Here is a 12,549-nt window from a genome sequence, read left to right on the forward strand (position 1 = left end):
ACTAGGGTGGACCCTAATCCGAGAGGCTGGAAACCTTCAATATAGTAGCTAATATTTAATATCTACTTATTTATTTGGCTGTGCTAGGTCTTATTGGCAGCATACAGGATCTTTACTTGCAGCATGCAAACTCAGTTGCAGCATGTGGAATCTAGTTCCCTGATTGGGGCAGGGGTCAACCATGAACCCCTGAATTGGGAGTGTGGAGTCTTAGCCACTTGACTGCCAGGAAAGTCTCTGGCACCTTTATAAGACACTAGCACATACTGTCTCTCTATAGGCACAAGGCCACTAAGGACATAGCTAGAAGGCAGCTCTAAACATGCTAGAAAGAGGAGTTTCACCAGAAACCAACCCTGCCAACACTTCGGTTTGAACTTAACATCTCCAGACATATGACAAAGTCAATTTTTGTTGTTTAAGTCACCCAGTCTGTGGCATTTTATTATTGCAGCCCAAGGAGACTTAGATGGATTGGGAGCAAGAGCTCAAGGTGGGGCAAGAAGAGACACAGTCCCAGCAACTTAATTTGCAGGGCCTTATGTAACACGAAAACCCTGGACTCAATTCAAAAATTATCGTGCAAAAAAAAAAAAAAAGTTATTGAGCATTTCAAGAGGGCAAAAGCTGGATATTATACCAGGCACAGGTTATACACCCATGAAGTTGGGCCTGAAGAGAGGATCAGCATGGAGGCCTTAAAGTAACACAGGGGTGGAGGATCAGCCTACACTGCATGCTGGCACCTTCCTGTGGGTTTTTACACAGAGACAGCTACACACGCACCAACTCAGCAAGCAGAAGAACGTGATCAGAGCTTAAATGGAATTACAGAGGAAGTGCAGGAAGCACAGTCAGAGAGAGAGTAATTCCTCAGGAAGAGTGAGGGTGATGAGTGAGCAGGCAGCAGAGACACCTCCGTGAGATGTCCTCAACACCCTTGGCTCCTCCCCTCAGTCTCTGAGGGCAGGCCTCCAGCCGCCATATTTGTACCATGTGACGGCACTCCTGGCCAAAGGGATTGGAGTAGGGCTGATCACCTGATCCACAACAGCCAATCAGAGCTCTTCCCTGAGACTGTGGCCCAGATAGAAATTCTAAAGATTCTGTTAACCAGGTAGGTGTGGGTGGGTCTTCTCACCCATAAATAGGCTGAGAAAAGAAAGAAGAGGAAGACGGATGCTGAGCCACAGAGGGGAGCCATTAGGGCTTGTGAGAAGTGTTTCCGTCTCTGATTCTTGTTCTTTATGGACTTCTGGTACCACTGATGCCCTGAGATGCCTTGAAACGCTGGATCTTTTTCTTAAATTCCCCTCTTTTGCTTTCCAGTAGTTTTCTTGAGTTTCTGTTACTTTCTGGGAAAGGCTTCACAGAGGAGGGGGAAGTATTCAGCTCAGCCCTGAAGGTTGAGCAAGAAGTAGGGAGTGGATGACATGATAGGAGAGTGGAGTTCCTGGTGGGGTGTTCTGCTGAGCAGTTCCTTCACACTCCTTCAGGTTTGCTATTTTTACATGAGAGTTCTCAGTTCCGGAGTGGGAGGCAATAATAGGAGGGAGTCAGAGAAGGAAGAATATATTTCTTTATTAAAGGATTTGGATCAGAAGGTTTCTCTGCATGTCTGAAGGGGACTGCTTCGCCCGATCCTGAGGACAGCCTCCTGTTTGATTTTCTCCTGCTTTCAGTCCGTTTACTCCGTGTGTTCATTCATCAACTCGTGACTTATTGTAATATTATTGCAACTTGTTACTCTTTGAAATCCCACCTCTGCCTCTTGCTAGTGTTTGTTCTTGGTCATATTTATTTCTTCCTTCCTTTCTTTCTTTTGGTAGAAAAATTATTGTATTAGCACCCCCCACCAGATAAAAGTAGAATCTAATTATAGGAGCATCAAATACATGAACGCCTTCATCAGGTCTCATTTATATTTGTCAGAAACCATTCTGTTTCTTTAAAAATAGCTTTTCCCCAGCTTTACTGAAGTATAATTGACATATAACATTGTGTAAATTTAAGGTGTTGATTTAATACACTCATGTATTGCCAGTGATCCACAAAGTTAGCTGACAACTCCATCACATCAGGTAATTACCATTTCTTTTTTGTGGTGAGAATGTTGAAGATTTATTCTCACAGCAGCTTTCAAGTATAGAATACAGTAGTATTAGCTATAATCACCATGTTGTGCATTAGACTCCCCAGAACTTACTCATCTGTAGCCAAAAGTGTGTACCCTTTGACCAACATCTCCCGCTCATCCCCACCTTCCCCCAGGCCCTGGTAATCAGCACTGTATTCTCTGCTTCTATGAGTCTGACTATTTTAATTCCACACGTGGTGGTACCATAAAGTGTTTGTCTTTCTCTGTCTGACTCATTTCACTTAGCATAATGCCCTTGGATTTCATACGTGTTGTCACAAATGGCAGGATTTCCTTCCTTTTCATGGTTGAATAACATTCCATTGTATATAGCTATCACATTTTTAATCATTTATCCCTTGGCAAACACTTAGCTTATTTCCATATCTTGCTGGCCACATTTCTTAACCTCTCTATGCCTATGTTTCTGAATACACTGAGTTGGGACTGCTAAAGTAGTCCTTATTGTAGGGGAGTTCTGTGCTCAGTCACTCAGTTGTGTCCAACTCTTTGCGACCCCATGGACTGTAGCCCACCAGGATTTTCTGTCCATGGAATTTTCCAGGCAGGAATACTGGAGTGGTTGCTCCCACTCCTTATGCCTACTTCCAAGGGGTCTTCTAGGCCCAAGGACAGAACCCATGTCTCTTGCACCTCCTGTATTGGCAGGTGGATTCTTTACCACTAACACCACCCGGGAAGCTCCCTGTAGGGGTGCTGGAAGCTTAAATGAGTAGACACGTGTAATGCACCAAAACCTGTGCCTGGCGCTGGAGACCTTCTTTAATGTGGGTTCTTGGGACTTCCTGGTGGCCCACTGGTTAAGGCTTCACCTTGTAATGCAAGGAGTGTGAGTTAGATCCCTGTTGGGGGAGCTAAGATATGGATATGCCTTGCAGCCAAAACAACAACAACAACAACAAAACATAAATAGAAAGCAATATTGTTTAACAAAATCAATAACGACCTTAAAAATGGTCCACATCAAAACATGTTTTAGAAAATATGAGTTCTTGATTTTTAAATATTGACAAGAGTTAGGGTTAGGGTTATAGGCTGGGCCTGAAGGATTGAGAGATGACTAAGAAATGGCTTCTACTCTTACAGTGGCCAGCATCCAGCAGGGACAGGCATGGAAAGAGATACTTCCAGGAAAGGCACTCTATGTGATGTGGTGGAGGGAGGGTCCAGGCACTGTGGGCAAGGAGACTGACTGACCTGCTGGCACAATCATAGAAGGCTTCACAGGACAGGGTTTTGAAGGATGAAGAGGAGTTCACATGGAGCAAAGCAAATAGAGGGCATTTCAGGGAAAAGGAATTGGATTGAGCAAAAGCTTGGAATCAAGAAAGGCCTTGGTGTGTTTGGGAAATAGTAGGGCATCATGGATGAAGCTTAGTGTGTGGCCTGAGGGGATGATGAGGACTAGACAAGAGGCTGAAATGATGGGTGAGAAAATACAATGAAAATATCTGACCTGATTTCTGCCTGACTGAGATATTTAGAGAAAATACTCCGCCACCTCCCAGGCTAAAAAAAGAAAGAGCAAAGTCTTAAGAATTACCCTGAGGAAGAATCTTCAGTCATTCATTCCTCCTCCATGGAAGCATCCATGCCAGCTCTATCCCAGGCTGCCTTGAGGGGGAGGGCATGGCATAGTTTTGGAGCTCTGACTGCTGGTCTCTGAGGGGTGGGCAGGACAGGTTATAGCAAAGTGGGGAGTGGGAGCCAGTGTCAAGACAGGAGGTTTTGTGATGGAGCTGGAGGTGGACAGTGAGTGTCCAGCCCTTCCTGGGCTCCGTGCCCAACACTGAGCTCATCCCCTTTCGTCTCACCAGGGCGGTTCCAGTTCTCTGTTGGCTTCTGCCCAGTATCCCCCTGGTGACACCTGCCACCACCTCCAAAGGCTTTCCGCAGCTACCCCACACCCTGCTCACTTCCATAAGGCCCCTATGCCCCTCACCGGGTGTTCCCTGGGGAGGGCAGCCTTGGCTGCATCTCAGGGCCCTGGGGGTGGGGGGGAGCAGTGATCAAGAGATGCATTCCTGTGGTTCTTCTGCCCTATTTTTTCTTTTCTTTTCTTTTTTGGCTCTGCTGCACAGCTTGTGGGATCTGAGTTCCAGGACTTGGGATCGAACCCATGCCCCCTGCACTGAAAGTGCAGAGCCCTAACCAGTGGACCGCCAGAGAATTTCCTCTTTTGCCCTGCATTAGCAGGGACTTCTTGGCAATGGTGCCCATGTTTTTCTGGTCTCAATCCCTAGAAGAGGCTGTGAAAGTGAAAGTCACTCAGTCTGTCTGACTCTTTGCAACCCATGGACTATACAGTCCATGGAATTCTCCAGGCCAGAATACTGAAGTGGGTAGCCTTTCCCTTCTCCAGGGGATCTTCCCAACCCAGGGATCGAACCCAGGTCTCCTGCATTGCAGGCGGATTCTTTACCAGCTGAGCTATGAGGGAAGAAGCTATGAGGGAAGCCTCAGAAGAGGCTGAGCCAAGACAATTCCAGGCCTGGGGCAGTGGGAAGGAGTTTGAGGACCAGGCCCATTTAAGACTTTAGGCCCCAGGGCCTGTTTCTCCTGAAGGCCACATACCAACACATCATACAAAATGGGTCTACTCTTGACAGTAAATAGAATTCTTTATCATGTTATATTGACCTGCAGTTTACTAGTTGACAAAATATTTCTGTGAGATCAAATATTAGCTTCGATTTTCTTTCCTTATTTTGAAGGGAGTAATTTTCCCAGGTGTCAGATGTTGTAGGGCCCTTGCCAAACTAGGTTGGAGGCAATAGGCTTTTTTTTTTTCCCTATCTTTTTGGTTTCTCTGTGCAGCATGCCAGATCTTAGTCCCCTGACCAGGGACTGAACCCATGCCTCCTGCAGTGGAAACACAGAGTCTTAACCACTGCCCCTCCAGGGAAGTACCAACCCAGGCTGTTTTTGAAGAGCCTCTCAAAGAAGCTCCCAACCCCTCAGCCTTCTGGAGCCTCCCGCTCTGAGCTTCCCAGTGGCCCCTGGCACAATCCCACCCTTAGTGACAAACCTGGGAAGTCAACATTCTCACTAAAAATGAGGGACTTGTCTCCCAGTCTAACGCAGCACACAGTGGGTGCTTAGTACATGCACTTTGCCTGGCTTCCCTGTACCCTTTCCTCCTGGAAGAAGGTCTAGAGATGGGGAGAACCTGACCCGGGGCTGGGAGGGCTGGCCTGACCTGCCCCATGCTTTCCCGGGGCTGGGTCCCCCTTCAGAATGGTCACAACACACACTCGAGGCAGAAACCAAGATGTTCTGCTTGGGTAACAGGACTTCAGGGAATCACGTTTGGTTTTGTTTTCGTGTTTACTAGCGTTTTAGGATTTTTCTCTCATGAACATGTCTGACTGCTCCAATGGTGAGAGGGGAAAAATGAAAACCTTGTGTAGTCTGTGCTTCCGTTCATTTCAGATGCACCGTCTCACTGCTCCTCGTGCTGAGCCTGTGAGAGAGACAGGACGGGGAACACCCATTGTACAGATGGGAACACTGAGGTTCTTAGGTCAGATCCCTAGTGACAAGACATTTATTACAGGACTTCCCTGGCAGTACAGTGGATAAGAATCTGCCTGCCAATGCAGAGGACACGGGTTCAATCCCTGGTCCAGGAAGATCCCACATGCCTCTGAGTAACTAAAGCCCGTGGGCTGCAACCACTGTTTGAGTTCTAGAACCCAAGCATTAATGACTACCAGAGTCCATACGCCTAGAGCCTGTGCTTCACTACAAGAGAAGCCACCGCGATGGAAAGCCGGTGCACCGCGGTGAAGAGTAGCCCCCACTCGGCCCAACTCGAGAAAGCCCGTGCGAAGCAACGAAGTTCAGCACAAAGATATGTAAATAAATAATTGCTTATAAACACTTTCATGGATTTACAGAGAGTGACAATAGCAAAAGCAAACAAACAAAAAATATTGAAGAAGAAGAAGAAAGAAACCTATTGCAAAAGACAGAGGGAGCCCGCACTGCCTCAGCAGCAGGGCTGACAGTAGGGACAGAGGCTCGGGGTCTGGGGTTGTGCTGAGGGGTGGGCGCAGCACCGGAAGGGCACAGAGTTTCAGGGACAGAACGGGCTGGGGGGAAGCCTGGGCCCCGGGAAGGAGGCCCCAGGGCTGGACAGGTCAGCAGGCTAGGAGCGTGGACCTGAGGCCCAGGGACCCATGCGGGTGGCAAAGCCCCCAGATCTCCTTCCCACACCCCTCTGCTTCCACCGTCTCACCCCAGCAGAAGAAACACTTCCGACTTGCATTTAAGCCCTCGAGATAAAGTCCGAACTCTGGGACCCACAAGACCCTGCTTGGCCCTTCCCCTCCTCCGCAAACCCACGTGGCTCCTTTCCCTCCCCAAGTGAATTTCATTCCCTCAGCAAGTATTTATGGGCACCTCCCGGGTGCTGGACATGCAAGGTTGGTCAGATCAGATGCCCTCCCTGCTTTTCTGGAGTTTACCGCCTACCAAGCTGCAGCTCCTTGGTATCTTCGGTTTCTCCCGCTTGGGATGCCTTCTCTAGCCCCCTTTGCCTAGCCTATACCTGGTCATCTTTCAGGTTTTGACTTAAAAGGTCACCTCCTCCAGGAAGCCCTCCCTACTCAGACTGGATGAGCCACTCTTCTTTTGAGTTCCTACAGTGCTCTGTACTCCCTTCATCACATCATCTTGTAAGTTGGTCATAAGTCGACCTCCTCTACCAGACTGTGATTTCCTCAAGGAAATCAACCCTTAATAGTCATTGGAAGGACTGATGCTGAAGCTCCAATTTTTTGGCCACCTGATGCGAAGAGCCGACTTGTTGGAAAAGACCCTGATGCTGGGAAAGATTGAGGGCAGGAGGAGAAGGGGTGGTAGAGGATAAGAGAGTTGGATGGTATCATTGATTCAGTGGATATGAGTTTGGGCAAACTCCGGGAGATGGTGAAGGACAGGGAAGCCTGGCGTGTTGCAGTCCCTGGGGTCACAAAGAGTCAGACAGGACTGAGCCACTGGACAACAGTAACTGTATCCAATGTGATCTCACCTTGAGGTCCTTAATTACCTCAGAAAATATATTTCCTTATTTTTCCAAATAAGGTTGCCGTCACAGGTACCAGGATAAGGACTTGGATATATTTTGGGTATTCTTCGGAGGGGACACAATTCATCCCACCACGTCATCCCATCAGGGGTCAGCGACGGTGTCAAGCTCACCTACACATCTCCACAGAAAATACTCATTGAAACAGAAAAGGTGTTGGTTACAGGACTCAGTGACTGGGGGTACAAACAGTATGCCCAGAACAGATGCCTGGGGGGCTCGGCGGATGGAGTGGATGAAAGGGGACCACAGATACCGCAGGCCAGCATCCCTGCCTCCCGCAGCACCAGCCTCTCTGGAGAGGACTGAGGAAAGGCCTGGCTGCCCTGTGTCTAAGCACTGAGGCTGAGCTGTGAGCTCAGCCTGGCCCCCAGCAACTGGGACCTGGTGAGAACCTGGGGCCTTGTGGGCAGCACCCAGGCTGGAGAATTACAGCAGGGGGTGGGGGAGGGGAGAGGATGGGGGGCGGCAGCAACAAGGCTTTTGATCTGGGAGTCTCAGGACGCGGATGCGGGTAGTGTCCTCTCCTGGCCCCCACAGGCAGCTGGGATCCTCGTGGCCTCCCGGCATTCCCTGGAGGCTGGGACTGCCAAAGGCAGTGATGGGAGCAATGGAGGGACCGTCTCAGCCCTTGAATGTGGACCCGGAGAACTGATGGGCCTGACAGTCAGGTGGGGACAATCCCAGCACCCCTGGGCGTCTGAGCCTCAGGGGTAGGTGGACAGGTTGAGACCCAGAAGCAGAGAAGGGGCTGGCAGACAGGTCGCCCTGAGCATGTGCTGGGCGGGGGCCCCTCCATCCAGAGCTACAGCTCCTTCTGAGGTTTCCTCTGCCCTAATGCCAGTGGCAGCTTCCTCCGCAAGCAAGGAGCTCTTAGTTGCAGGGGAAGGAGGCAGCCCAGCTGGACCATAGAGAAGGTTGAGCCCCGAAGAATTGATGCTTTCAAATTGTGGTGCTAGAGAAAACTCTTACGAGTCCCTTGGACAGCAAGGAGATCAAACCAGTCAATCCTAAAGGGAATCAACCCTGAATATTCACTGAAAGGACTGAAGCTGAAGTTCCAATATTTCTGCCATCGGATGCAAAGAACTGACTCATTGGAAAACCCCCTGATGCTAGGAAAGATTGAAGGCAGGAGGAAAAGGGGACGACAGAGGATGAGGTGGTTAGATAGCATCACTAATCAATGGACATGAATCTGAGCAAACTCTGGGAGATGGTGAAGGACAGGAGAGCCTGACATGCTACAGTCCATGGGGTCACAAAGAGTTGAACATGACTTAGTGGCTGAACAACAACGAGGCACCCCACAAGATCACCCTCATCAACACTTGCCCAGCCTCTTGCCTCTTGCTCTCCGCATCTCAGTTGACAACTCTCCAAGGAACTGTGTTGGTAGCAATTGCTCAAGGGGCCACTTCCTTACCTGGCATAGATCAGGGAGGCAGGTAGGATGAGGCAACGTGGGTGCCCTCAGGTGATGGGGTGATGGGAGTCCCCACTGGAAGCAAAGAGAAGTTAAAGGGCTCCTTGGAGACAGAAAGAGCTTGGGATTTGGGGCCAGGACTCGTGGGCTCGACATGGCCCATGATTTCAGCTCTCCTGGACTTGAATTTCCTCATCAGCAAAACAATAGCAGCAGCAGCCTGGCAGGATCAACGGGGATAATGAATATAAAGAGGTTTTGGAACACGCCTGACAGATCTCAGCTGTGTGGCTTTGCTGCTAGAATCCCTTTGTGTCTAATGTTCTGATCTTTAAAAAGTCCCTTCCTGTACGTCACCAGGAAAAAAAAGAACTGTGAACACAGAAGTGTCCAGTGGTCCCGACCTCCTTTGCTGGCAAGAAGGGCTCTGGACCTCTAGAGGGTGGGAGGAGAAGGGAGCTGGGTGGGGACAGACCAAAGGGAGGCCAGAGAGCTCACGGCTGGAGAACAACAGTGTGAAGGCAGAAGAGGGAAGGCCTGAACAGAGAGCTCGAGAAAGAGTGGGTAGTAGAGGCAGCTCCCGTTCGCTGAGGACTTGCTGTGCAGCGGCCACCAGCTCCTTTAATACTCCTCCAAGCTTGTGAGTTGTCATGTCTGGATGTGAGAGTTGGACCATAAAGAAGGCTGAGCACCGAAGAGTTGATGCTTTCAAATAGTGGAGCTGGAGAAGACTCTTGAGAGTCCCTTGGAGACCAAGGAGAACAAACCAGTCCATCCTAAAGGAAATCAACCCTGAATATTCATTGGAAGGACTGGGGCTAACGCTGGAGCTCCAATACTTTGGCCACCTGATACAAAGAGCTGAAAAAGACCCTGATGCTGGGAAAGATTGAAGGTAGGAGGAGAAGGGGGCAACAGAGGATGAGATGGTTGGATGGCATCATCGACTCAATGGACATGAGTTTGAGTAAGCTCCAGGAGATCGTGAAGGAAGCCTGGTGTGCTGCAGTCCATGGGGTCGCAAAGTGTCAGACATGACTGAACGACTGAACAACAACAAAGCTTGTGAGCTGAGAGCAGCTTCATCCCTATTTTACTGACCAGGACATTTTGCTCAGAGATGTGAAACCACTTGTCAGGGATGGAAATTCAGGTTCAATTCTGCCTGACCTCAGAGCTCATGCCTACGAGACTTAGGCTGAGCCTCCAAACACAGAAGAGTTGGGCCTGCAGGTGGAACAAGCCTCAAGACGCAGAGCAGACAAGCTCCTGGCCAGGGCCTGGAGAATGTGGAGTTGCCGCCGGAGCACTGGCCTCGGGGCCCAGGTTTCCAACTTGTCTCCGAAGCTCCCCCACCGGGCAGCCTGGGTCAGTCCTTCCTTTCTCTGGGTCTTAGCTCGTTGATCTGTAGACGGGCTGACTCCACACACAACATCCCAGAGGTGCAGCATCCTTTGGGCCAAACTGACCTCAGGGTGATTCCTCAACTAAGACGCCCTTGGATCTTCAGGAAGTGGTCACAATTGTCCGAGGGGCTGATGAAGAATGTGGAGGGTCCCTGCTGGGAGACAGGGTGAGCAAGCCCACAGCCATGACAGTTCCTTCAGGACCCGGTAGTGGAGAAGATGGTGGGGAACCAGTGATGCAGCTGGCTCCAGTTACTAGGGTACAGGGACTTCATGACAGGCTCAAGGGAGGTGACCTCTTTAGGGTGATGTGCAAAGGGAGGATGAAGCAGTATGTGGCCTTCACCAACTGGCCCCGTAGCCATACCTTAGATTCTGAGTCACACAGGACCTTCTCATTCCTGGGGAGGTTCTAAGGTCCAGAGAGTTTCCGGCCAGAGGCAGGTGATTTATGTGAGCTGTGTCCCTCTCCCCAGGGCCACCCCAGCCCGGGCACCTGGTGGGTCATCACTCACTGGGGGGCTTACATCTTGCAAGGGACCCCAGATAAGGTGTATGCCCTCAAGGCAGACCCCGCTCCATGAATGACTATATGTCTCGTAGGGTTTATAGTGGGGGCTGAAGGTGGGCTGCCCTTGAGCAGGAGATGTGTCCAGACCCAGGTAAGACATGGGCCCTGACTGCTGCTTGCAGTTAATTCCAGCTGTCTGGGAACCTCCGCCTGCTGTCAGTTCCCCGGTTATCTTGCTACTGGGACTCCGGATTCTGTGACACGACCCCTCCCCTCAACACCCACGCCGGGATCCACCCGTCCCTCCGCCACCGCCTCTCCCTAGCACTCCATTCACTCATTCATGCACAGAACATCTTCTTTTGGCTGCTGCTGGGTGTTCGTTGTGGCACGCAGGCTTCTCCTGTTTCAGCATATGTAGGCTCCGACAAACACAGGCTTGTTGCTCCGAGGCATGTGGAATCTTCCCCGGCCAGGGATCGAACCCATGTCCCCTGCATTAGAAGGCGGATCATTAACCACTGGACCACTCCACACATTTATTAAGTACCTACTGTGTGCCAGGTACTGTATCAGATATACTACAGGGGAATAAAACAGATCTGTCAAAGTGTAGAGTTAAAAGAAAGGACTCTGGAGCCAGGGGGTTCAAGCCCTGGCTCTGCTACTTTCCAGCTGTGTGACCATGAACAAGTATTACAAGCCCCAATTGCCTCAGCTGTAAAATAGGGCTAAGAATAGTATCTCCCCATGGAGTTGGGGTGAAGATTCGATGCCTTAATACAACGCTCGAAAAGCACTTGGCTCATGGTAAGTGTGCTGCGTGTTTGTGGTTATTAGTCTCATGGTAGATGCATAAAATGAACTGTAAACAAATAAAATAATTGCCAATTATGGCTGGTGTTCTGCAGGGAATAAACGGTGTGCTGTGGGTGGAGGAGTAGGTGGGGTGGTCAGGAGGGTCTCTCCGAGGAGGTGATTTCTTTGGGGTGCCAACGGAGGAGGAAACAGTCTTGGCAAGAGCAAGGAAAGTGCTTTCCAGGCAGAGAGGCCAGCAAGTGAGAATCCCTGAAGTGGCAACGGCTTGGCAGGTGTTGGGAGCAGCAGAAGGCGGAGAGGCAGGAGATCGGAGGGTGAGGAGAGCGCGGCAGGACCTTGTAAACCACAGAAAGGAGTTTGGCTTTTATTCCAGTGTGATGGGCAGCCACACAAGGTTTTCGGGTGTTTCTGTAAGTCGTACTGGAGTGTATCACACATGTCGAAAAGTACATGGATCAGGGACTTCCCTGGTGGTCCAGTGTCGAAGACTCCGTGTTCCCAATTCAGGGGGTTTGGGTTTGATCACTGGTCAGGGAACTAGGTCCCACACGCTGCAACTAAAGACACCTCATGCCCCAGAGGAATCCTGCAGGCCGCAACTAAGGCCTGGCAAAGCCAGATAAATAAATATTTTTAAAAAGAAAGAAATGCATACTAATCAGAAGTGTGCAGTGCCACAAATTTTCACACACACAAACACACACAACAGAGCAGGAGTGGGGGATGGGGGTGTGGAACCAGCTCTGAGATCAAAACCAGAACATGAGCAGCACCCTGGAATCCCCCGTCCAGGCACCACCACCCCCGGGGTAACCTCCATGCTGACTTTTAACAGCAGAGGGTAGTTCTGCCTGCTTTTTGAGCTCTCTGTGAATGGAACCATACACCATGTGATCTCCCGTGACTGGTTTCTTTCACTCAACATTACAAGTAACACTCATCCACCCATTGCAGATGGTGGTGGCTCTCTTTGCTGTGCAGTGCATCGCCGTGGCTGTCCCACCGCACACTTAGATGCTCACCTGTGGGCAGGCACCTGTAACCCCTGTCTTTGGTGCCTGTACTTCTGTTTTTTTCTGGTCACTGAAAGGTTTTTTTTAACATGAAATTGACAAGACCTCCTTTCAACTTCACTCC

This window comes from Bos javanicus, chromosome 29, assembly GCF_032452875.1.
Source record: "Bos javanicus breed banteng chromosome 29, ARS-OSU_banteng_1.0, whole genome shotgun sequence".
Lineage (NCBI taxonomy): Eukaryota > Metazoa > Chordata > Mammalia > Artiodactyla > Bovidae > Bos > Bos javanicus.